The 27,679-nt window shown below is 44.3% G+C and overlaps 1 long non-coding RNA gene across 1 annotated transcript in view; it reads left to right on the plus strand.

The window, feature by feature from the left end:
- Positions 1-27,679, plus strand: part of LOC134294473 (uncharacterized) — a 36,403-nt gene that overhangs the window by 5,563 nt on the left and 3,161 nt on the right. The window contains exon 2 of the long non-coding RNA XR_010001361.1: positions 5,805-5,887. This is a non-coding gene — a long non-coding RNA (uncharacterized LOC134294473). The remainder of the gene's footprint in view (positions 1-5,804; positions 5,888-27,679) is intronic.

The following is a 27,679-nucleotide window of genomic DNA, read 5'->3' on the forward strand; positions in this document are numbered from 1 at the left end:
CCAGGGGTGCTTTGATGGCAAGGGATTGGACTTCATAGCCTCTGAAGTCTCTTCCAACTCTAGGATTCAGTGACTATTTTGCAGTAACCTTTAAACAGTTTGATCTGCATTAAAAACCTCTGACATAAATCCCAACCTTCCTCACTCTGGGAGACATGCTTTGAATTCTCATTGAAATCATTGTCAGTACAGTAGAGTCTCGCTTATTCAACCTTCGCTTATCCATCGTTCTGTATTATCCAACGCAGACTGACTTTCACTAGTCAGTATTTTTGTAGTCAATGTTTGCAATATTTTGTTGCTAAATTCGTAAATACAGTAATTGCTACATAACGTTACTGTGTATTGAACTGCTTTTTCTGTCGATTTGATATAAAACATGATGTTCTGGTGCTTAATTTGTAAAATCATAATAAAATTTGACGTTTAATAGGCTTAATCCCTCCTGATTATCCAACATTTTCTCTTATCCAACGTTCTGCCAGATAAGGGGAAGAGTGAGATAAGTGAGACTCTACTGTATTTCTAAACTTACGTGCAGCAAGAATAAGTATGTGTTTGCTTACTTCTTTTTGGAGGATGATATAAGTGGCCTCCGGTGGCGCAGTGTGTTAAAGCGCTGAGCTGCTGAACTTGTGGACCAAAAGGTTGCAGGTTCGAATCCGGGGAGCGGAGTGAATGCCCGCTGTTAGCTCCAGCTTTTGCCAACCTAGCAGTTTGGAAACATGCAAATGTGAGTAGATCAATAGGTACTGTTCTGACGGGAAGCTAACGGCGCTCCATGCAGTCATGCCTATGGCCACATGACCTTGGAGGTGTCTATGGACAACGCCGGCTCTTTGGCTTAGGAATGGAGATGAGCACCAACCCGCATAGTCGGACACGACTGGACTTAACGTCAGTGGGAAACCTTTACCTTTCTTAAAGTATCAGGACTTAGACCAAGGTGCAACGTTTTGGGGAAAGCATGGGTAAACTTTGGCCCTCCAAGTGTTTTGGACTTCAACTCCCACAATTCCTAGCAGCCTACCGGCCTCACAACCTCTAAGGATGCCTGCCATAGATGTGGGCGAAACGCCAGGCCAGCTAACACCTCCCAACAAAGGATTCCCCCAGGCAGGAAGCAGCCAAGCTTTGAAGCTGCAAGCCTTTTCAATGCTAATCAAGGTGCCAATTGCAACATTCACACAAACAGACGAGAGTTCTTTCTCCCACCCTGGACATTATTCCACAGATATATAAACCCCACTTGCCTAGTTTCCAACCGGGCTCACAACCTCTGAGGATGCCTGCCGTAGATGTGGGTGAAACGTCAGGAGAGAATGCTTCTGGAACATGGACAAATATTCCTCACAACCTCTGAGGATGCCTGCCGTAGATGTGGGCGAAACGTCAGGAGAGAATGCTTCTGGAACATGGACAAATATTCCTCACAACCTCTGAGGATGCCTGCCATAGATGTGGGCAAAACGTCAGGAGAGAATGCTTCTGGAACATGGACCTATATTCCTCACAACCTCTGAGGATGCCTGCCATAGATGTGGGTGAAACGTCAGGAGAGAATACTTCTGGAACATGGACCTATATTCCTCACAACCTCTAAGGATGCCTGCCATAGATGTGGGCGAAACGTCAGGAGAGAATACTTCTGGAACATGGACCTATATTCCTCACAACCTCTGAGGATGCCTGCCATAGATGTGGGCGAAACGTCAGGAGAGAATACTTCTGGAACATGGACCTATATTCCTCACAACCTCTGAGGATGCCTGCCATAGATGTGGGCGAAACGTCAGGAGAGAATACTTCTGGAACATGGACCTATATTCCTCACAACCTCTGAGGATGCCTGTCATAGATGTGGGCGAAACGTCAGGAGAGAATACTTCTGGAACATGGAGATATATTCCTCACAACCTCTGAGGATGCCTGCCATAGATGTGGGCGAAACGTCAGGAGAGAATACTTCTGGAACATGGACATATATTCCTCACAACCTCTGAGGATGCCTGCCATAGATGTGGGCGAAATGTCAGGAGGGAATACTTCTGGAACATGGAGATATATTCCTCACAACCTCTGAGGATGCCTGCCATAGATGTGGGCGAAACGTCAGGAGAGAATACTTCTGGAACATGGAGATATATTCCTCACAACCTCTGAGGATGCCTGCTGTAGATGTGGGCGAAACGTCAGGAGAGAATGCTTCTGGAACATGGCCACACAGCCCGAAAGACATACAACAACCCCACAGCTTGTTCCTTCCTTCCTTCTTCTTCCTTTCCTGGAAGCTCAGCAAGAACCAAGAAGAGATGGCTTTGTGGAGCCGCCATTTTGAGTGACACTGACCCAGCGTTGTTATTATGTTGTCTCTCCAAATTGTGTATCAAAAAGGCCACACAAAACTGGTGACACACAAAACTAGACTTTATGAGGACTAACCCCATGTCTTCTCTGAACTTCTCCTCAGCTTCTTCGACTATTTTGAACCAGTTTTTAGTTCACTTCAGAATCACCTCAGAACGTCCCCTCAAAACCTTAGGCCCGTTTTGGACTTCAACTCCCAGAATTCCCAGCCAGCTGACTAGCTGTGAGGAATTGTGGGAGTTGGAGTCCAAAACGCCCAAGTTTGCCCTATCAGGACCTAGGCCATTTCTTAAGCATTTTATGAGCGAAACTATAATTTTTTCCCCTGAGGGGATAGAACGAGGTCGAAGTTGTTCTCCATCTGCCTCCTCGCTGAGGAAAGCGCCATGTTTGCTGAGGAGAAATAATTCTGAAATATTTGGAAGCTGAGTGGAGCTGACGAGAGAGGTCACGGGAAGAATAAAACGCCACCGAAAGCGGAGCTGTCGTGCCTTTACGAGTCCGTTTTCTCCTCAAGAAGGGCCAAAATGGCCGCGGGCCTGAAAGGCTGAGCGACTTCTCGGCAAATGGGCCTTGAGACCTCAGCTGCGCCACGACGAGAGGCGACGCCATTCCCCGGAAACGTCCTCCTCCTCGTCCTACGGTGTCCGGAGCGTTTGAACCCGGCTGACACGGTCAGTGGCTTGGTCAAATGGCTTTCAAAGAGGTCGGCGGAGAGAAAAGGCCGAGCGGACATTTGCTGTCTTCGCGGAAGAGCCAGGGAGCTGACATTTAAGGCCTCGACAGCAACACAAATGCCTGAAAAAGGGAGAGAAAGATCCGTGTAGGACGAAGGGACGTTGTTGAAAAAGATGGTGTCTACAACAGGCATGGGTGTTTTGGACTTCAACTCCCACAATTCCTAACAATCCGCCTAGCAAGAGCCTATCCAGTGACATCACAAAGGGCCACTTCACCTTGCAACAGCTTATCGAGTTATATCACCTAGCAACAGCCAACCTTCACCTAGCAAGAGCCTATCTAGTAACATCACAAAGGGCCACTTCACCTAGCAACGTTCACCTAGCAAGAGCCTGTCCAGTGACATCACAAAGGGCCACTTCACTTAGCAACAGCCAGCCCTTCACCTAGCAAGAGCCTATCCAGTGATATCAAAAAGGGCCACTTTACCTAGCAAGAGCCTGTCCAGTGACATCACAAAGGGCCACTTCACCTAGCAAGAGCCTGTCCAGTGACATCACAAAGGGCCACTTCACTTAGCAACAGCCAGCCCTTCACCTAGCAAGAGCCTATCCAGTGATATCAAAAAGGGCCACTTTACCTAGCAAGAGCCTGTCCAGTGACATCACAAAGGGCCACTTCACCTAGCAAGAGCCTGTCCAGTGACATCACAAAGGGCCACTTCACTTAGCAACAGCCAGCCCTTCGCCTAGCAAGAGCCTGTCCAGTGATATCAAAAAGGGCCACTTCACCTAGCAAGAGCCTGTCCAGTGACATTACAAAGGGCCACTTCACTTAGCAACAGCCAGCCCTTCACCTAGCAAGAGCCTGTCCAGTGATATCAAAAAGGGCCACTTCACCTAGCAAGAGCCTGTCCAGTGACATCACAAAGGGCCACTTCACCTAGCAACAGGCAACCCTTCACCTAGCAAGGGCCTATCCAGTGACATCACAAAGGGCCACTTCACCTAGCAACAGCTTATCAAGTTACATCACAAAGGGCCGCTTCGCCTAGCAACAGCCAACCTTTCACCCAGCAAGAGCCTATCCAGTGACATCCCAAAGGGCCACTTCACCTAGCAACAGTCAACCCTTCATCTAGGAAGAGCCTATTCAGTGGCATCAGAAAGGCCCACTTCACCTAGCAACAGTCAAACTTTCACCTAGCAACAGCCTACCCAGTTACATCACAAAGGGCCACTTCACTTAGCAACAGCCAACCCTTCACCTAGCAAGAGTCTATCCAGCGACATCCCAAAGGGCCACTTCACCTAGCAAGAGCCTATTCAGTGGCATCACAAAGGGCGACTTCACCTAGCAAACTTCACCTAGCAAGAGTCTATCCAGTGATGTCACAAAGGGTCACTTTACCTAGCAACAGCCAACCCTTCACCTAGCAAGAGTCTATCCAGCGACATCCCAAAGGGCCACTTCACCTAGCAAGAGCCGATCCAGTGACATCCCAAAGGGCCACTTCATCTAGCAAACTTCACCTAGCAAGAGTCTATCCAGTGACGTCACAAAGGGTCACTTTACCTAACAACAGCCAACCCTTCCAGTGCCTATCCAGTGACATCCCAAAGGGCCACTTCACCTAGCAAGAGCCTATCCAGTGACATCACAAAGGGCCACTTCACCTAGCAACAGCCAACGCTTCACTTCACAACAGCCTTTCCAGTGACATCACAAAGGGCCACTTCACCTAGCAACAGCCAACCTGTCACAGCTTATCCAGTGGCATCACAAAAGGCCACTTCACCTAGCAACAGCCTATCCAGTGGCATCACAAGGGGCCACTTCACCAAGCAACAGACTTTGTGGTACAAACATACACAGGTACTTTGGTATGTATATATGTGTGTGTGTATATATAATGCCTATATGTATATAGATACTGTATATGAGAATAACTATTTAAAACACTAAATAACAGCTTCCAGGATTCCATAGCATTGGGTTACAGCAGTTTAAGCGGTATCAAACTGCATTAATTCTACAGTGTAAATGCCTCCCAGATCTAATTATTCTGTCATGAAAATGTAAGGATGTGTATCTATCGGTAGATGAGGGGAAGGAGGATGTTTGAACCTCAAATTTAAGAATACATCTGCAGAAAAAGTTCCCAACGGTCCGAAATAAGTGCCTAAAAACACGTGCAAAGTGCTCATCCCTCACGGGCAAGACCTCCATAGATGTGAAAAGATTCTGTACATGCTCAGAGGAATATAAACTATTTTCAAGGGAGAGCTTGCAGACTCCGAAAGTGTGAGTCCTTTGTTATTTGGACTCCGAAAGTGTGAGTCCTTTGTTATTTGGACTCCAAAAGTGTGAGTCCTTTGTTATTTGGACTCCGAAAGTGTGAGTCCTTTGTTTCATTGCAAACTTTTTAATACAAGCAAACATACAGCAATTGGATGATTTATGAGGTGTTAATAGGTGGATGCTATACTTTTTTATTGCTGTGCTTAAAACTGCTTATAATCCAATTGTGTTTTAATTGTATTTTAATGTTATAATTTCTTTTGTTTTTTATCTCTGTATATTTTTATGACTCTTCTTGTGGCTTGCCTTCAGTTTCAGGTTTAGGAGAAAAGCGAGATATCTGTTAAATCAAACAATAAAGGAACATCTTGCCTGCACCACATACACAGTTGGGAAAGAGGCAGAAATGTATTGTCAGGCTTTTCTCTAATATTTTGTATCGACTTTTTCAACAGGATCCAAAGGTAACACAAATCCAAACAAAAAACGTCGTTGGAACATTTTAAACATTTCAAGCACAACATCATCAGAGGACTTGGTGAGTTAAACAATATTTATTTATTGTGTCAGATGCGAATTGAGGATACAGTTATAATGTATTTAAAAATGAAACAAAGTTAAAAACTTGGCATTATACCAGATTTCCTTTGAACAGAAGCTGGCCACTTGGAATGCCTCTGGTGTCACAGTAAAGAGGTCCTCCATTGTGCATGTGGCAGGGCTCTGACTGCATTGTAGTCAGTGGTCTGTGGTTTGCTCTTCTCCACACTCGCATGTCGTGGTCTCCACTTTGTGGCCCCATTTGCTAAGATTGGCTCTGCATCTCGTGGTGTCAGAGAGCACTCTGTTCAGTGCTTTCCAAGTCGCCCAGTCTTATGTGTGCCCAGGAAAAAGTTTCTCATCCAGCATCAGCTATGGATTGAGATTCCGGATTTTAGCCTGCCACTTTTGGACTCTCGCTTGCTGAGGTGTTCGTGCGAGTATCTCTGTAGATCTTAGAAAGCTGTTTCTTGATTGAAGGCACTGGCATGCTGGTTGATATCCGACAGAGCATGGGCTGGAGATATACATGCCTTGGTCCCTTTATTTATTTATTACAACATTTCTACCCTGCCCGTCTCACCCCCGAGGGGAGACTCAGGGCGGCTTACAAATATAAACACACATATAAAGCAATTATAATTGCAATCAATTACAATTTAAAATTAATTAGATTAAAAATATTCATATAAATATACATACAAGGTGCATCCAGGTCTGTCACTATATCATAGTTCAATGATGGGCAAGCTTTTGCGCTTGGTGTGTCAAAATTCACCAAAAAACCTAGCATGACTTGGGTGGTGTGTCACTTTAAGAAAAAAATAATAATTTCGCAATATATATAGTTTAAATAACATAAATATATAATTGTAATATATAATATATATTAATATATGTAATATATAACTGTATTCAACTATTTACTACCATTATTTCCATGTACAACAATCTATGGTACCTCTTGCAGTTTCCATGCTGATTTCTCTCTATTCTAGTTTCAATGTAGTCATGAATAATGAATAATATAATAATAATATAACAGTAATAATATGATAATATGCTACAATAATATATATATATATATATATATATATATATATATATATATATATATATATATATAATGTGCATAATTCCCATGGAGTAAACAACAAAACCACTGGACCAAATCACACCAAATTTGGCCACAAAAGACATAGTCATCCAATCAATCAAGCAGCGTGTCAGCAAAAATGGCTAGGTATGTCAGTGCTGACACGCGTGTCATAGGTTGGCCATCACTGTCATAGTTCATTATACAGTAGAGTCTTACTTATCCAACATAAACGGGCCGGCAGAATGCTGGATAAGTGAATATGTTGGATAATAAGGAGAGATTAAGAAAAAGCCTATTAAACATCAAATGAGGTTATGATTTTACAAATCAAGCACCAAAACATCATGTTATACAACAAATTTGACAGAAAAAAGTAGTTCATTACACATTAATGCTATGTAGTAATTACTGTATTTACGAATTTAGCACCAAAATATCACAATGTATTGAAAACACTGACTACAAAAATGCGTTGGATAATCCAGAACGTTGGATAAGCAAGTGTTGGATAAGTGAGACTCTACTGTATATTCAGGTTGGCTTATACTCGAGTATATACAGTAATTAAGTATTTGTCCGTCTAGTCGAGTTTGGCACTAACAAGTTCCTTGAAAATTGTAGCAGACAGTTTCACAACTAGATGAGCTATAGATTTACACTCAGCCCTTTTCTCCTTTTCAGAACTGTGATTGGGTGGCCATCTCTCGGGAGTGCTTTGAGTGTGTTTCCTTGCTTGGCCGAATAGGGTTAGATTGGATGACCTTTGGGGTCCCTTCCAGCTCTATGATTCTATGATTTACCCCTTTCATTATACTCCACCGAACCAAGTGTAAAAAGCCAATGAAAATAGCTGGTGGTTTTTGTTATGCCCTTTTCTTCTTCCTTTCTTTGCTTTCTTTTCTTTCTTTCTCTTTCAAAATTGCCACTCCACTATCCTCTTTCAGCGGTCAACATTTGACATTGTGTTTCTTCCCCCTCTCTCTCCCCGAAGAAGAGTGGAGGCATGGAAAAGTTTACTTGGCTGAGGAATGAATAGATGGCAATAAAATAAAAATAAAAGGACAATGGCCAGTCCTTGTGCAGAGGTATGAGTTTAGCCATTGAGAGGCTACGGCTTAGGTCAGATTGGGACCATATGTCACCATTCCAAAGCATAGTGGTGCATGGTATCCCTGGAACCGAAATCAGCTGAGCCCATTGTCTCCTTGGCCGGGCCATTTCCCCCCCACATATATTCATAGCCGACACCAAGGCCTGCCTCAAAGACAGAAACAAATTGATACATACAAGCTTCCCACCCCCATTGCGCTTGCATGACACATTTTAAGCAGACAATAAAAGCACATTTCAGACTGTTTAAAATCTTGAGAAAGGATCGGTTGCCAGGGCAATCCAATGGTAGTCTCCCCCCCCCTCCGACGCGGCCCATTAAACTCCAATTGCACCTTATTCATTAGGACAGACTCTCAGGAGGTAAAGGAGGAGAAAAGACGGGGGAAAAAAGAAGGAGAGAAGTTTTTTTAATGGGGTGGACTTAGAGAATGGACCCGTACAATAACCAGTTTGTTCATCAATTCAGGTGTTATTTAATTGCTTTTGTTCAGAGACTCACTTTGTTTAAGGCTGACTTATAATTCCCAACACTCTATTAAGATGGATTTCGTCAAATCCTCCAGCCTCGCTTCATCACCAAAACAGAAGGAGTGGAAAGAATGGAATGCATTAAAGTCGGGATGGTGATTTATATACAATAGAGTCTCACTTATCCAACACTCGCTTATCCAACGTTCTGGATTATCCAACGCATTTTTGTAGTCAATGTTTTCAATATATCGTGATATTTTGGTGATAAATTCGTAAATACAGTAATTACTACATAGCATTATTGCATATTGAACTACGTTTTCTTTCAAATTTGTTGTATAACATGATGTTTTGGTGCTTAATTTGTAAAATCATAACCTAATTTGATGTTTAATAGGCTTTTCCTTAATCCCTCCTTATTATCCAACATATTAGCTTATCCAACGTTCTGCCGGCCCGTTTTATGTTGGATAAGTGAGACTCTATTGTATTATCATTTTGGAGATGCCTCTTGGCTGGAAGTTTTGCAAAGAGAGAGCGGGCCCATGCTTTCTTCTGTAGCTGCTTTGAATGCCTTCATGAAACCAAGTGTTGGCCATGGTGAAAATGTGTCTCTGCAGATTCATGTTAAAGTTAGTCACATTAGAGATGTGCCCTGAAGCTTTTCATGAAGGGCGAGAGAGAACACAAAAGAGCCTTTGAACTCTAAAATGCAAAAAAGGATGAGCATGTCGAAGTTTTGCCCACACAACCTTCTTTGGTAATGCCAGAGCTTTTTTAAAATACCAAAGCGATGAACATCCCTATGACTTCATGTTTCTTAAAGCATGTGAAGAGAGTCTTAAGCAATAGCAGACATGGCCCATCCACGCATCCCTGTGTATCTGAGATTTGGGCTGGTCAGCCACCTGAAATGAAACAAAATAATAATGTAATAAGCTGTATTTATTTATTTATTTATTTATTACATCACTTCTACCCCGCCCTTCTCACCCATCAGGGGACTCAGGGCGGCTTACAATATAAACATTCACATCAAAAAACAGTTTTCATCAAATTTAAAAATCCATCAAGATTAAAAATTACAATAAAATTAAGAATATACATTAAAATATACATAATTATACATTTAAATATACATTTAAGGTGCTTTCTTGAGAAAACTTTTGCTTCATTCACTTGAGTGTCCTTGAAATGTTTGAATCTCTTTTACCTGAGGTGATATTTGGTAGTAGCAACTTTACATAGTAAAGTAAAGGTAAAGGTTTCCCCTTGACATTAAGTCTAGTCGTGTCCGACTCTGTGGATTGGTGCACATCTCCATTTCTAAGCCAAAGAGCCTGCGTTGTCCGTAGACACCTCCTAGGTCATGTGGCCATAGGCATGATTGCATGGAGCGCTTTTACCTTCCCACCGGGGCAGTACCCATTGATCTACTCACACTCTGGGGGGTTGGTGCACATCTCCATTTCTAAGCCGAAGAGCCTGCGTTGTCTGTAGACACCTCCTAGGTCATGTGGCCATAGGCATGATTGCGTGGAGCGCTTTTACCTTCCCACCGGGGCAGTACCTATTGATCTACTCACACTCTGGGGGGTTGGTGCTCATCTCCATTTCTAAGCCAAAGAGCCTGCATTGTCCGTAGACACCTCCAAGATCATGTGGTCGGCATGATTTCATGGAGCGCCATTACCTTCCCACCGGGGCAGTACCTATTGATCTACTCACACTCTGGGGGGTTGGTGCTCATCTCCATTTCTAAGCCAAAGAGCCTGCGTTGTCCATAGATACCTCCAAGATCATGTGGCCGGCATGATTGCATGGAGCGCCATTACCTTCCCGCTGGAGCGGTACCTATTGATCTACTCACATTTGCATGTTTTCGAACTGCTAGGTTGGCAGGAGCTGGGGCTGATAGCGGGCACTCATTCCACTCCCAGGATTTGAACCTGGGACCTTTTGGTCTGCAAGTTCAGCAGCTCAGTGCTTTAACACACTTTAATATTACAATATAGTGGTATAGTTTAATATAGCAATATATAATGCTAATATTGTGCTATACTAATAATATAATATATTGTATGTACATACAGCTGCTCTGAGTCCCCTTCGGGGTGAGAAGGGCGGGATATAAATGTAATAAATAAATGTAGTAAATGAATAAATAGTTAATTTTAGACTTAAGCTCACCCAAAGTCTGAAATGACTTGAAGGCACACAACAACAACAATCCTATTTAACTTGACTATCTCATTGGGCAGAAGCAGGCCCACACTTCCCATTGAAATCCTGATAGGTTTATGTTGGTTAAAATTGTTTTCATTTTTAAATATTGTATTGTTCTTTCATTGTTGTTGTTTTGCACTACAAATAAGACATGTGCAGTGTGCATAGACAGGGAGCTCTGGCATGGACTGGTCCATAAGGTCACGACGAGTCGGAAACAACTGAACGAGTAAAGAAGAAGAAGAGTGTGCATAGGAGTTTGTTTGTTTCGGTTTTTTTCAAATGATAATTCGGCCCCTCTACAGTCTGAAGGATTGTGGACCGGCCCTCTGCTTTAGGTGTAGACTCTTGCTTTTGGCCTTTCTCTTTAAACCAGACTAGATAGTGCTTCAAGCAGAGGACACCTTCAGAGAGAGGACTCTCCCATGAGAACCTGTCATATATTGTGATACATAGCTGCCACCTTTTCAGGAGAAACTCTTATGTGTTTCTCAAAAGGAAGGGAAGCCGGGATCTCCAGATTTCTTTGGTCTGTTGAGAAAAATAAGGCAAGCTGCTTAATAGGATCTGTGGGGAAAAAGAGGTTGCGAGGAGGAGACAGAGGCCTTTGTTGCCAGAGAGCAAACCCCCTTTGGTAACCACGGAGGTGACTTTTGCCTCTTCTCTTTTCTGATGCTGTTTACCTCATGCTTGATCTGAAGTCCCCAAGGCAGAGATGAAGCCCCAAGGGGCTCCCATCCCTTACAAACAGTTATTCTTTAACTTTGGGAGGCTCTTGCCCTCTCTTGTTTGCCTGACTGGCGTGCCAAAGGAGACAGAAAACGGCGAGGCTGTTTATCTGCTGTCAGTCAATAACACAGCATCCCTTGCCCCCAAAGGTCAGCAAAAGGGACCGACACCTTTAACCCACAGGGCCCGGCTCCCTCTCCGCTCTCCTTAGAGATTCACCCGCCTGTCAGTAATTCAGCCCACTGGCTTATTCAGCTGAGATCTTCAGATTTCAAAAGATAATCTGGGAATAATTGGGACTTAAGGAACTGGTGGGAATCTTGGTTTTCTTTGCAGCCTGTCATTCACCACACAGATGGACATCTTATTCCATTTTAATTTGATGGGCTAACTCAACCAAAATGGTCGAGGTTATGCCATGGTGCCCTAAATCCTTGGGAGTCATCGGACAGGGTCAATTTATGAAACTAATTCTGGGAACTCCAGAAGGTACCAGGGGATGTGTGTGGGAGACGTACATTCTGTTGCTATTCCAAGTAGAGTAGATACCGAGAACTGGGAAGCCCTGGCACTTGAGCGCTCTAACTGGAGGTCAGCTGTGACCAGCAGTGCTGTGGATTTTGAAGAGGCATGAATGGAGGGCAAAAGGGAGAAACATGCCAAGAGGAAAGCGCGTCAAGCCAACCCTGACCGGGACCGCCTTCGACCTGGAAAAATATGTCCTCACTGTGGAAGAACATGCGGGTCAATAATTAATAATAATAATAATAATAATAATAATAATAATAATAATAATGTATTTTTATACCCTGCCTCTATCTCCCCAAAGGGGACTCAGGCCGGCTAATCAAGTTTCCAGTGATTTAGTGGGCCTTACTTACTTACTTCAGCACTTTAAAGGTAAAGGTTTCCCCTTGACATTAAGTCTAGTTGTGTCCGACTCTGGAGGTTGGTGCTCATCTCCATTTCTAAGCCGAAGAGCCGGCATTGTCCGTAGACACCTCCAAGGTCATGTGGCCGGCATGACTGCATGGAGTGCCGTTACCTTCCCGCCGGAGCGGTAGCTATTAATCTACTCACATTGGCATGTTTTCGAACAGCTAGGTTGGCACTTTAGTTAACTGAACATAGTTTTAATCCGCAGGTACAACTACATTTTATTAAATGTAACAATTTTATGACTGTTTTTTATCCATTTTGGTGTTTTATTGTTGGCTGATTTGTTTATTGTTTTTGTTTTGATTTTGAGCAGTTGTGTCCGGGCATGGCCCCATGTAAGCCGCCTCGAGTTCCTTCAGGGAGATGGGGCGGGGTATAAGAATAAAGTTATTATTATTATGATTATTATTATTAATTTTATTATGAGATGCTATGTGTATTTGTTGTGGTCACGGTTATTTTATGTTTTTACTGTTTTTATGCTTATGTATAGTTTACATAACCCCGGTGGCTCAGCAGATTAAACCGCTGAGATGCTGAACTTGCTGACTGAAAGGTTGGCGGTTCGAATCTGTTCCCAGCGGGGTGAGCTCCCGCTGTTAGCTCCAGCTTCTGCCAACCTAGCTGTTCGAAAAAATGAAAATGTGAATAGATCAATAGGTACCGCTGCGGGGGGAAGGTATCGCCGTTCCATGCAGTCTTGCTGGCCACATGACCTTGGAGAAGTCTATGGACAATGCTGGCTTTTGGCTTAGAAATGGAGTTGGACACAACTAGATTTAATGTCAGGCGAAAACCTTTACCTTTACCTAAGCTTTGGTTTTTTGGTTTTTTGTTTTTTGTTTTTTGGGGGGGGGTTTTTTAACTGAACACGCCTACCTGTATTTTATAATGTGTTTTATGAATACTGATGTAAGTTAATAATTTTTTAACTGATTTATATTGCACTGTATAATTTTTTATATATATGTGTTTTATTGTAAGCCACCCTGAGTCCCCTGTTGGGTGAGAAGGGCGGGATATAAATATTGTAATAAATAAATAAATAAATTTTATGCACGACACTCTGGAGTGCTTTCGAGAGCCGCCCTGAATCCCTTTGAGGAGATGGCGATGGGGTATAAATAAAGATTAATATTATTAGTTATCTACCAAATAAAAGGATTTTAGCAACTGCTGTCATGGCCTTCCAAGGACTTAACATCCCCATGAAAATAGCACAAAATTAGTATCAAGTGCTTAGGTAGAACTGCTGAAAAGGTTAAATATGCTTCGGTGGAGGAGACAGAAAGACAGTTAAATTATGAATTTAAACAAGGGAAATGCTTAAACACCATCCACCTCCAATTGTCAAATGGTTGGTTTCATTGTGAGCACACATAGGACAAGAAAGGGGCCAAAATCAAAGCATTCCATTGTCATTTTTCTATCAGAATGTGATGTTGGATGAATAACTTATTTACATGCCAATATGTGTCGCTGAACAGAGTTGGGGAGGGAGGGAAAACCCATACAGGCTTTTTTCTTTTTTTCACAATCAATAATTGTCAAAGTTCCTGGGAGCCACCTTAGTAAGAAGACGTTAACGAGGAGAACCAGGGAAGACAGCGAATGGGCTTTTAATTGGCGATAGATTATATTTATCAAAGTGACAGCAAAGAAGGGTGAACAAGCAAGGCTCCTCTTTGGGTTGCTTGGCGAGTAAAGGCTTAAAGCCCGGAGAGGAGGGAGGGTGGCAGCGGGGATGGAGGAAAGCAAGGCTCTTCCCATAATCTCACATCATTCTGAATTATTCATTAGAGTCCTTAAAGAGGGTGGATAAATCAAGAATGAAACAAAAGCCTCCAAGATGCTATTGTGCTATCACTTGAGGCCAATGTAACTCCAAGGCCAAAGAAGATGGAAGAGACACACCGGGGGACGGGTGGACAACCTTTGGAGGGTCATTGGACAATATGGAGCTGTGAAGTTATTAAGAAGTGTTTAAGAGATGGAACTTGGCATTTTTGTTAAACCTTGGCCCACCTGAACTCCCAAAAAAAGAATGATTCGTTACATCGACACCATCTGGGCCTACGTTGGGCTTGGAGAACTGAATTTAATGTTATAATGTAATACAATACAGTAGAGTCTCACTTATCCAACATTCTGGATTATCCAACGCATTTTTGTAGTCAATGTTTTCAATACATCGTGATATTTTGGTGCTAAAGTCGTAAATACAGTAATTACTACATAGCATTACTGCGTATTAAACTACTTTTTCTGTCAAATTTGTTGTATAACATGATGTTTTGGTGCTTAATTTGTAAAATCATAACCTAATTTGATAGAATCATAGAATCATAGAATAGTAGAGTTGGAAGAGACCACATGGGCCATCTAGTCCAACCCCTTGCTAAGAAGCAGGAAATCGCATTCAAAGCACCCCCGACAGATGGCCATCCAGCCTCTGCTTAAAAGCCTCCAAGGAAGGAGCCTCCACCACGGCCCCGGGGAGAGAGTTCCACTGTCGAACAGCTCTCACAGTGAGGAAGTTCTTCCTGATGTTCAGGTGGAATCTCCTTTCCTGTAGTTTGAAGCCATTGTTCCGTGTCCTAGTCTGCAGGGCAGCAGAAAACAAGCTCCCTCCCTCCTCCCTATGGCTTCCCTTCACATATTTGTACATGGCTATCATGTCTCCTCTCAGCCTTCTCTTCTGCAGGCTAAACATGCCCAGCTCTTTAAGCCGCTCCTCATAGGGCTTGTTCTCTAGACCCTTAATCATTTTAGTCGCCCTCCTCTGGACGCTTTCCAGCTTGTCAACATCTCCCTTCAACTGTGGTGCCCAAAATTGGACACAGTGTGATTCCAGGTAACGTGGTCTGACCAAGGCAGAATAGAATAAGGGGGAGCAGGACTTCCCTGGATCTAGACGCTATTCCCCTATTGATGCAGGCCAGAATCCCATTGGCTTTTTTAGCAGCCGCATCACATTGTTGGCTCATGTTTAACTTGTTGTCCACGAGGACTCCAAGGTCTTTTTCGCACACACTGCTGTCAAGCCAGGCGTCCCCCATTCTGTATCTTTGATTTCCATTTTCTCTGCCAAAGTGAAGTATCTTGCATTTGTCCCTGTTGAACTTCATTTTGTTAGTTTTGGCCCATCTCTCTAGTCTGATGTTTAATAGGCTTTTCCTTAATTCCTCCTTATTATCCAGCATATTCGCTTATCCAACGTTCTGCCGGCCCGTTTACGTTGGATAAGTGAGACTCTACTGTAATGAAAGAAAGTAGGGCAGATGATTACATAAGAAATCCTGGAACGAATTTGAGGCCCTGATCATAATTAAACAGAGCACTGACACTTTTGTGGGAGTTTGCAATGTGGTTGACACAGTTTGAAGTTACCTTTGTACTGCATTAAATGGTCAGTGCAAATGGGGGCTTATAAATCATCTTAGAGGGGTTTTTTTTGGAGGGCTTAGAATATTTAAAAGACTAAAATACCGACCTAACAGAAAGAGAAAAACATATAGACGTAAGACACCCATACATTTGTAATGGAAGCCAACACGGCATTGTGTCTTCTTTTCTTTGGATATCTAAACTATATTTCTAAATGCTCAGTTGAAGTTTTAAGTTACTTCAATGATAGAAATGTAGGGGCTGAATGAATAACCAAAATCAGGGGCTATCAGTGGTGGATTTGGACAGATGCAGCATACATCTACTTGGCTTTAGCATGCGAACCCAACTATTTAGTAAACAAATCCAGATGTGGTGTCTAAGTGGTAGTCCATGGACCACTGCCAGTCTGTGAGCTATTGGCTGCTGGCCCACAGCAAGTTTCCATGAAAGAAGGAAACAGCTGTAGCCAATTGGCACAAGTATGGCGCTGGTGCTTGGCACACTGAGAAAAAACGCCTTCCAGTCTTCCACATCAGATGGTTTCAGAGGCACCACGATAAACCATAGTGCATGCAAGAGGTCTAAAGTACAGTCCCTGGAATATCTGAACTAGATGGAAGTATGGAGCCAAATCCATTGTGCATCTTAGCAAGGCTAAAATTCATTGAAACAATAGGAAATATGTCTTTTAGCACTTACATCAGTTTCATTGTTTTAGTGAGTTTACTTGAGCTGGCGCTGGCAATTGGCCTGTGTTCCAGAACATCTATTTTCTTTTCAGAATGCAGTGATCCACAGCACATTCTACAGGCAAGATAGATTCTGTAGGTTTGTTCTTCAGTATATGTAACTTGAAACAGGTACATTTCTACCTACAGCCAAATATATACATACCATATATATACATACTAGCTGTGCCCAGCCATGCGTTGCTGTGGCGAAGTATGGTGGTATGGGAAATAAAGTATTGAGGAACTGGTGGTAGTTAAGGGTAAAAGTTTTACCTTACATTAAGTCCATTATAAATGGGTTATATAGCTGTGTGGAAGGGCCTTGAGTCTACACTGCCATATAATCCAGTTAAAATCAGATAATCTGTATTTTATAGGCAGTGTGGAAGAGGCCTAAGTGAGGCCTAACTCTGTCTGTCCCCTGGGCTGAGTGGGTTGCTAGGAGACCAAGTGGGCTTAGCCTTCTAACTGGCAGCAATTGGCTAAAAACAATTATTCCTCTCCCTCTAATTAGGACTATTTTTCTTTTCTTTTTGTTATATGAACGTAGAGGCATGGATGAGGGGTTGTGCTGCCAAGTTTAGTGTTTCTGGGATGAGTTGTTTTGTTGTTTTGTCCTAGGCCGAAATTTCATTACTCTTTTATATATATATAGATATATAGGTAAGGTAAAGGTTTCTCCTGACGTTAAGTCTAATCATGTCTGACTCTGGGGGTTGGTGCTCATCTCCATTTCTAAGCCAAAAAGCCGGCGTTGTCCATAGACACCTCCAAGGTCATGTGGTCGGCATGACTGCATGGAGCGCTGTTACCTTCCCGCCGGAGCGGTACCTATTGATCTACTCACATTGGCATGTTTTTGAACTGCTAGGTTGGCAGAAGCTGGAGCTAACAGCGGGCGCTCACTCCGCTCCCGGGATTTGAACCTGGGACCTTTCAGTCTGCAAGTTCAGCAGCTCAGCGCTTTAACATGCTGCGCCACCGGGGCTCCATATACATATACATACATACATACATACATACATATACATACAGTAGCTTTGGATAGCCTAGGGAAGGGTGAACACCCCTACGGTGTTTGTTTTGCTGTCTGTACCCCCGTTCAGAAGATTTCACATCACTTTCTGGCCCTGTGATAATTTTGGAAAATTTGACTTGTTATGGAAACAAGGATTGGTGATAAAGCTTCAGTGGAGACACCTTTCCCCCATGACAACTAAAGTTGTGCATTCAGGATAAACCTTGAACCATTTTGTGTTCTGGCTTCCGGTAGGGGCCCCGATCTGTTTTTTGGGAGCTTCCTGAAATCAGGAGATCAGGTATCTGTTTTTGCTCTGGGGTGCTGAAATATTCTTTTCTATTGGTCCATTATGGGGGGGGGGGCTTCCCAGGCTCCCCTTTCTGCACGCTTTAAGGAGGCTTCTTCTTACCTGTTATTTCTTTCTACTCTAGAGGAGGCGCTTGGCTGCAGCAACTGACAAGCGCACACATTTTCTGGGTCTGCACGCCACACACTCACTCTCCTTGGAAAGAGGGTGTGTGTGTGGCATGCAGGTCCAAAAAGCACTCATGCCTGTCACTATCAGTGCCTGCAGTTGAGCACCTCCTCTAGAGTAAGAAATTATTGTCTGTTTTTGTGGTGAGGCATTGGATATTTGCCTCTATGTGTTTTTTGGTGTGTTGTAATCCACTCTGAGCCACCTTGGGGAGATATGGTGAAATATAAATTATTATTATTATTATTATTATTATTATTATTATTATTATTATTATTATTTTATTATGACACAGCAAACAAGATAGATATGCTGGATTTCATATCACAAAATCACAAGTTGAACACTTCCGAAGTGTTTAGGACTTTGTGATGTATTTTCGGATGATGCGTGCAGATCCCAGCAGGGTGGCCTTTTGCAGTTGGCAGATCGTAATTTTGTCAATGTCTATTGTTTCCAAATGCCGCCTGAGATCTTTTGGCACGGCACCCAGTGTGCCCATCACCACTGGGACCAACTGCGCTGGTTTCTGCCAAAGTCTTTGAAGTTCAATCTTGAAGTCCTGATAGTGGCTGAGTTTTTTCGTCAATGCGACTGTCACCTGGGATGGCGACATCAATGATCCAAACCTTTTTCTATTATCATTATTATTATTATTATTATTATGGCAAAAAGCAGGCTTGGAGCCAGGATCGGAGCCTGCTTGATTTCATGGCAAGCGGATTTTCATAACGGGAGGGGGGAGGTCCTGTTACATGCTCCCAAAGTACAGTAGAGTCTCACTTATCCAACACTCACTTATCCAACATTCTGGATTATCCAACACATTTTTGTAGTCAATGTAGTCGTGATATTTTGGTGCTAAATTCGTAAATACAGTAATTACTACATAGCATTACTGCGTATTGAACTACTTTTTCTGTCAAATTTGTTGTATAACATGATGTTTTGGTGCTTAATTTATATCTGTAAGCCACCCCGAGTCCCTCTGGGGAGATGGTGGCGGGGTACAAAAATAAAATTATTATTATTATTATTATTATTATTATTATTATTATTATTATTAATTTGTAAAACCATAACCTCATTTGATGTTTAATAGGCTTTTCCTTAATTCCTCCTTATTATCCAACATATTCGCTTATCCAACATTCTGCCAGCCCATTTATGTTGGATAAGTGAGACTCTATTGTATATACAATATGTTACAATTATTATATATTATTGTAAATTATATTGTTTTTTGATGTTGGATAAGTGAGACTCTACTGTACCGAAAGAAATGAAGGAAACGGGAGAAATGAATTCCGTGCACAACTCTAATGATAACTCTTTAAAGAGTGATTTTCCCTTCCTAGGGGTAGATTTCTCACTTCCTGTTATCTCACCTTCGTCCTTAACTATTAGTTGTTTGCAAGTCGGATGTTTGTAAGTCGGGGACTGCCTGTATTTTAGAAAAATATATTTCTTCTGTGTATGGCGTCTCTTAGCTGTCTAAGCAACTATGGTACACAATGCAAATATAAATATAAGGTTAAAAAAAGAGTTCCTCCAACTCACTTTTGACTCAGTTTAATTTTTTTTCTCTGTGCCCAGCTTTAAGATCTGGTTTCTATTCTTCTTCTTCTTTCCGCTGTCAGAGCTGAGAAAAGAAAAGAGGTGGGAGCGGGGGAATAATGTAATGAAATATTTAAGATTTTGGTGTGCAAGAGAGCCCCGAGAAGACATTGTCTGCTGCTTTCTTTTGTGAGAAGGACGGGAGGGAAGGTTATAAGCAGGTTGCCAGGGTCCTTCCATATTGATGGGAACGGAGTTGGCATTGGCTACAGCTGTGGTGCCTGGATTCCCAGCTGAGACACCAGCCTGGAAGCCTTTGTACGGCTTTGTGAAGAGGATACAGAGGGCCCAAATTTACACAAACTTGATTGCAATTGCCACTAGGCTTTTCTGCTTTGTCTCCTGTTCTCCTTCAACGGAAAAAGACAGAGACGGAGAGCCCGCAGCGTAGGGGGAGCGGGGTGACAATAAATGATGAATTCCTTCACCGCTGAGCCACATAATAAACTCAAACGCAGGAGAAACCCCAGCTTTTTCCCTTCCCTCTGTTAAAGAAATCTCCCACTGGTTGCCTTCTTGGAACCTGCTTTTTTCCCACTAACTGCTGCCTGATTTATAGTCTCTCCCTTGGAGGGAGCATGTGTGGTTGAGGCCGTTTAGCATTGGCTGACATTTCGCTTAAGCAACGGTGGAAGGGCAAGCCTTGAAGCAGAGCTGCAGGAGAATTACGCTGCGTTCCTTGTGGCCATCAGTCCCCTCTACACAGGCACACACATGCTCACACAACATCACACAAGACCTTGTCCTTGTAGTCCCATCAATAGCAATGGCTTAGTTTTCTCCTCAAAAGCAGTAATCTGCCTCACAGTGTTGTCTTCAGAGCCTTTCTTTTTTAACACCTGATATCTTCAGAGACCATCTATATATATAAAAGGGTAATGAAATTTCGGCCTAGGACAAAACAACAAAACTACACATCCCAGAAACACTAAACTTGGTAGCACAACCCCTCATCCATGCCTCTATGTTCATACAACAAAAAGAAAAGAAAAATAAAGTCCTAATTAGAGGGAGAGGAATAATTGTTTTTATCCAATTGCTGCCAGTTAGAAGGCTAAGCTCCACCCACTTGGTCTCCTAGCAACCCACTCAGCCCAGGGGACAGGCAGAGTTAGGCCTCACTTAGGCCTCTTCCACACTACCTATAAAATACAGATTACCAGATTTTAACTGGATTATATGGCAGTGTAGACTCAAGGCCCTTTCACACAGCTATATAACCCATTTATAATGGACTTAATGTAAGGTAAAACCTTTACCCTTTACCTTAACTACCACCAATTCCTCAATACTTTATTTCCCATACCACCAGACTTTGCCACAGCAACGCATGGCCGGGCACAGCTAGTCTATATATATAAAAGGATAATGGCGTCGCTCCACCGGGCAAAACAACAAAACTAAAGACCCCTCCAACCTAGAAAATTGACAACACAAACCCTCATCCACATCTCTACGTTCTTACGCTCAACAAAGGATTCCTCCCCCCCTCGAACAGGGAAACACCCACTCTTTGAGGGTCCAAACCCATTCGGTACTCATCACTCTCTCATCTCAAAACACAAAATAAAGAGCAACACTCTGAAAACAAAGGAATTCCATCCAGGAAACAATCAGTGCCACCTAACACCTCCCAACAAAGGATTCCCCCCCCTCTAAGACACGGAAACACCTAAAAAAAGCCACAGCAACGCGTGGCCGGGCACAGCTAGTACTCACTAATGTTTTAACAAAACCATGACATAGATAGCCAGAGTGTGGCTAATATGGCAAAAGTTATGAATGGAGAAACACACACCAGCTCAGAGAGACTGCAGGAGTTTGCATTCACAAACAGAGGACCTCATCAAACTAGAGCAGTGGTTCCCAAACTTATTTTACCTGCCGACCCATTTCCAGGAAAAATATGACTCAGCGCCCCCTGGAAAGGGGGCGTGGCTTAGAGGGGGTGGGCGTGGCTCCTGCTCAAGAGGGCGGGGCTGAGCCTCTCCCCTAGTCCAAGATGCAGGACTGCAAAGGGAGGTGGGCGGGGCCACAAATGGGCGGCCAGGACTGGGACTGAATTACGAGCTCTGGGGTAGGGCTGAGCTTCTATCCCTCTCCTGTAGCGCCTGCCAGGACACAGGAGGCGGGGCTAGAGGAGGGGGCGGGGTCACTTGGGAAGTGACTGACAGGGCTGAACCTCTATACTCCGCCCCTGTGTTCTAACAAGTGCCTCAGGGGAGGTATAGAGGCTCAGCCCTGTCTCGGGCTCTTGGGAAGAGGCCCCAACCCCACCCCTAGCCCCATCCATTAGTCCCAAAAGGCCTCTCAGGAGATATAGAGGCTCAGCCCTGTCTTGGGCTCTTGGAAGGAGGCCCCGCCCCCTCCTCTAGCCCCGCCTCCTGTGTCCTGGCAGGCGCCGCAGGACAGGGATAGAAGCTCAGCCCTGCCTCAGCGCTCGTAACTCCGCCCATCCCAGCACCTCAGGAGAGGTATAGATCAGCCCTGTCTCAAGCTCTTGGGAAGAAGCCACGCCCACTCCTCTAGCTCCGCCCCCTGTGTGTCCTAACAGGCGCCTCAGGTGCTCAGCCCTGTCTCCGACACTTGGGAAGAGGCCCCGCCCCTCCCCTGGCCCTGCCCCTGTGTCCTAATAGGTGCCAGCACCGCCCCCCTGGATCGCTCCAGCGCTCACCAGGGGGCAGTAGCGCCCACTTTGGGAATCACTGCACTAGAGTATTCACTTTGAATCCTGTGGCTGCCTCCTGCAGAATTCTGGGGTTTGCAGTTTAGAGAAGAGCCTTTAAACTGCTCAGGCAGAGAGGTCCTGGCCTCACTAAACTGCAAACTCCAGAATTCTGCAGCAGAATTCTGCAGCGAAGCCAACTGTCGTTTTGCTGAAGAAGTGCAGAATTTGAAAAAAACAGTTAGTCTGTGCCCCGCTGAGGTACATTTAAGACTGATTCTCAATTGGAGAATCAGGGAGACTCAAGTGCTTATTTGAGTCAGTTTAAAATAAGTTTGGTGGCTTATTTTAAGGTAGTCTGTTTCCAGATAAGGAACAGATAGTCTGTGATTGAAATTCACAGGGTGACTGCAGTTTAAAGCTGTAGAGAAGGAAGTGATATTTTAAGGAATTTGAAACACCTCAATATAGCTTTGCAACAGTTAATCTAAGTGCCTCTAAAGAGAAATTACTGTAACCATTAAGCTTGTGCCCGAATAAACATGTTATTGTTCTTTCTACCATCTAAGCTTCTCTCATCTATATTACCATCTAAAGCAAACAAGGAGAAAGAAGAAAAATAAAATTTAAAAAGTCTCCTCTCTAAGTAGCTAGTGGCTATATCTTCCAATAGTGGTGGCAAGAGTTGATAATCACCTTAACATCTGGTGGCTGCATTATAAACATCTTTATCTCTGGTGGCAGCTTTTAAATAAAACATCTTTAATAACTGGTGGCAGCGGATATAAAACATATAATAATAATATAAATATAATTAATTAATAGAAGCTCATTCACATCTCCGCAAATGGTGTCAGAGGTGGGATTTTAAAAAGATTCCCCCCTGTCTGACATCTTTGCAGTTGCCAACCTTTTTTTGACCAGGGACCACTTGAACAGGGTCCACTTAGACCAGGGACCACGTTGACCAGAGACCATGTTGACCAGGGATTCGGTTTGGTTATTTGGGGAGAGGATTCAGAAAATTGCATTGTATAGGCTACATTGAAGACACCAAGGTGCCCCCGCTGCCAGGCACCACATGGAACGACTCCGCTCAGGGGGAGGGAGGAGGAGGAGAAGCAGCAGTCAGGAGGCTTGTTGTCATGCCTTTGTGAGTAGTCAGCCTCTTTCCTCCCGACAACCAACAACCCCGTTGCCTCGGCACTATAAGAGAGTTTCGCGAGACCACTTACTCTTGTTTCAGGTCTTTATCCAGCCATCCGAGCATGCCTCTTTCTCTACTGTTATTGGGGCATGAATGCCATGCCTTCAATAGGGCTCCTCACATCCTCCCACCAGGGAACACGAGAAGGATTGGCAATTACTTCTTTCTCAAGAGGCTGCTTCTTTCTTCATATAAGCAGAAGTCTATAATGGTAGCTTTTTCCCTCCTTAAAGCAGAAAGGGGAGGAGGCATAGGGAAAAGACAAGAAGAGAGCAATGCTATTGCACCTCACAATCTCCGAGGATGCCTGCCATAGATGTGGGTGAAACGTCAGGAGAGAATGCTTCTGGAACATGGCCAGACAGCCCGAAAAACTCACAGCGCCCCAGTGATTCTGGCTATGAAAGCCTTCAACAATACAATGCTATTGAATGTGCATTGCTTCAGGGTTTTCTTTTTGCCTGGCACGCAAAGCTGCGTAGTTAGTTGTTATTAATGACCCTGGCTTTCTTTGGATCCCTAAGGGACAATCTGACTTTAATAAGCTGTTTCTGGGCTTGCAGCTGAGGAGGAAGGACAAACACCAGGAGCAGAGCGGGATGAAGGCAGAGATGTGGAAGAGGAAAATGGGTGGGTTGGGGGTGAGGCCCACACTGCTGTGCCAATCGACTTGTGCCTTTGTTTTCTCCTGAGAAGGGTAGAGAGAAACAAACATGACGCCAGTTCAGGGTTGGGCCAAGTTCCAAGTCTGCTTCCAGGAAAAGGCCTCTCCATCCCTTCTGTGTGGAAGGTAATGGTAGAAGCAGCAGTAGGGAAGATCATCACTAGAGTTGTGTGTGGATCCCGTTTTCCTTCGTTACATCCGTTTTTTCGTTACTTTCGTTCGTTCGGAAGCACGTAATGGGAAGCCCCCTCTCAGTACGAAAATCAGCTTGACACGAAGGCAAGTGGCTTGCCTGCTTTTCATGAGCAGCCTTCTTGCTTTGGAAAGAGTGTGTGTGTGTGTGGCCTGCAGCCAAGCACCTCCTCTAGAGTAAGAAACATAACTAGCCTTGCCTCCTTGCCTTGTTCATGTGTGGTGTAGAGGCCCAAAAAGCGCAGGTGCCTGCCTGTAACCAAGTGCCTCCACTACAGTAAGAAACAGAACTTGCCAGTTGCCTCCTTGCCTTGGAAAGTGTGTGTGTGGCACGGAAGCCCAGAAAGCGCAGGTGCCTGCGTGGGGCTGAGCACTTCTCCTCTAGAGTAGAGAAACAGGTAAGAAGCCTCCTTCAAGCACGCCCCTGCCTGCAGCCAAGCGCCTCTCCTCTACAGTAGAGAAATGGGTAAGAAGCTTACTTCAAGCACGCCCCTGCCTGCAGCAGAGCGCCTCTCTTCTAGAGCTGAGAAACAGGTAAGAAGCCTACTTTAAGCACAGCTCAGCCTGCAGCAGAGCGCCTCTCCTCTAGAGTAGAGAAACAGGTAAGAAGCCTCCTTCAAGCACACACCTGCCTGCAGCAGAGCACCTCTCCTCTAGAGCAGAGAAACAGGTAAGAAGCCTCTTTCAAGCACGCCCCTGCCTGCAGCAGAGCACCTCTCCTCTAGAGCAGAGAAACAGGTAAAAAGCCTCCTTCATAGAATCATAGAATCATAGAATAGTAGAGTTGGAAGAGACCACATGGGCCATCTAGTCCAACCCCCTGCTAAGAAGCAGGAAATCGCATTCAAAGCACCCCCGACAGATGGCCATCCAGCCTCTGCTTAAAAGCCTCCAAGGAAGGAGCCTCCACCACGGCCCCGGGGAGAGAGTTCCACTGTCGAACAGCCCTTCTCACAGTGAGGAAGTTCTTCCTGATGTTCAAGTGGAATCTCCTTTCCTGTAGTTTGAAGCCATTGTTCCGTGTCCTAGTCTGCAGGGCAGCAGAAAACAAGCTTGCTCCCTCTTCCCTATGACTTCCCTTCACGTATTTGTACATGGCTATCATGTCTCCTCTCAGCCTTCTCTTCTGCAGGCTAAACATGCCCAGCTCTTTAAGCCGCTCCTCATAGGGCTTGTTCTCCAGACCCTTAATCATTTTAGTCGCCCTCCTCTGGACGCTTTCCAGTTTGTCAACATCTCCCTTCAACTGTGGTGCCCAAAATTGGACACAGTATTCCAGGTGTGGTCTGACCAAGGCAGAATAGAATAAGGGGGAGCATGACTTCCCTGGATCTAGACGCTATTCCCCTATTGATGCAGGCCAGAATCCCATTGGCTTTTTTAGCAGCCGCATCACATTGTTGGCTCATGTTTAACTTGTTGTCCACGAGGACTCCAAGGTCTTTTTCGCACACACTGCTGTCAAGCCAGGCGTCCCCCATTCTGTATCTTTGATTTCCATTTTTTCTGCCGAAGTGAAGTATCTTGCATTTGTCCCTGTTGAACTTCATTTTGTTAGTTTTGGCCCATCTCTCTAGTCTGTCAAGATCGTTTTGAATTCTGCTCCTGTCTTCTGGAGTGTTAGCTATCCCTCCCAGTTTTGTGTCGTCTGCAAACTTGATGATCGTGCCTTCTAACCCTTCGTCTAAGTCGTTAATAAAGATGTTGAACAGAACCGGGCCCAGGACGGAGCCCTGCGGCACTCCACTTGTCACTTCTTTCCATGATGAAGACGACGCATTGGTGAGCACCCTTTGGGTTCGTTCGCTTAGCCAATTACAGATCCACCTAACCGTAGTTTTGTCTAGCCCACATTTTACTAGTTTCCTTGCCAGAAGGTCGTGGGGGACTTTGTCGAAGGCCTTACTGAAATCCAGGTACGCTACATCCACAGCATTCCCTGTATCGACCCAACTCGTAACTCTATCGAAAAAAGAGATCAGATTAGTCTGGCATGACTTGTTTTTGGTAAATCCGTGTTGACTATTAGCAATGACCGCATTTGTTTCTAAGTGTTCGCAGACCACTTCCTTAATGATCTTTTCCAGAATTTTGCCTGGTATTGATGTGAGGCTGACCGGACATTGGTAATTGTTTGGGTCGTTCTTTTTTCCCTTCTTGAAGATAGGGACCACATTCGCCCTCCTCCAATCTGCTGGGACTTCTCCCGTTCTCCAAGAACTCTCGAAGATAATTGCCAGTGGTTCTGAAATAACTTCCGCTAGTTCCTTCAGTACTCTTGGGTGTAGCTGATCTGGCCCTGGGGACTTGAATTCGTTTCAAGCACACCCCTGCCTGCAGCAGAGCGCCTCTCCTCTAGAATAAACAGGTAAGAAGCCTCCTTCAAGCACACACCTGCCTGCAGCAGAGCACCTCTCCTCTAGAGCAGAGAAACAGGTAAGAAGCCTCCTTCAAGCACGCACCTGCCTGCAGCAGAGCGCCTCTCCTCTAAAGCAGAGAAACAGGTAAGAAGCCTCCTTCAAGCACACCCCTGCCTGCAGCAGAGCGCCTCTCCTCTAGAGCAGAGAAACAGGTAAGAAGCCTCCTTCAAGCACTCCCCTGCCTGCAGCAGAGCGCCTCTCCTCTAGAGTAGAGAAACAGGTAAGAAGCCTCCTTCAAGCACGCACCTGCCTGCAGCAGAGCGCCTCTCCTCTAGAGTAGAAACAGCTTAAATGTGTTGTCGAAGGCTTTCATGGCCGGGATCACAGGGATGTTGTATGTCTTTCGGGCTGTGTGGCCATGTTCCAGAAGTATTCTCTCCTGACGTTTTGCCTACATCTATGGCAGGCATCCTCAGAGGTTGTGAGGCATGGAGAAACTAGGCAAGGAAAGGAAAAAATATATATCTGTGGAGAGTCCAGGGTGTGACAAGAGTCCTTTCTCAGTTGGAAGCCAGCATTAATGTTTCAGTTAATCACCCTAATTAGCATTGGAAAGGTTTGTCTCTTGCCTGGGGGGCATCCTTTGTTCAGTCATTAGCCGTCCTTGGGGCTCCTCTGCCCTCAGAGTGTTGCTTCCCATCTACTGTTTTGATTTTTGAGGTTTTTTTAATACTGGTAGCCAGATTTTGTTCATGTTCATGGTTTCCTCCTTTCTGTTGAAATTGTCCACATGCTTGTGGATTTCAATGGCTTCTCTGTGTAGTCTGACATGATAGTTGTTGGAGTGGTCCAGCATTTCTGTGTTCTCAAATAATATCCTGTGTCCAGGTT

Source organism: Anolis carolinensis, unplaced genomic scaffold (assembly GCF_035594765.1).
Source record: "Anolis carolinensis isolate JA03-04 unplaced genomic scaffold, rAnoCar3.1.pri scaffold_15, whole genome shotgun sequence".
Taxonomy (NCBI): domain Eukaryota; kingdom Metazoa; phylum Chordata; class Lepidosauria; order Squamata; family Dactyloidae; genus Anolis; species Anolis carolinensis.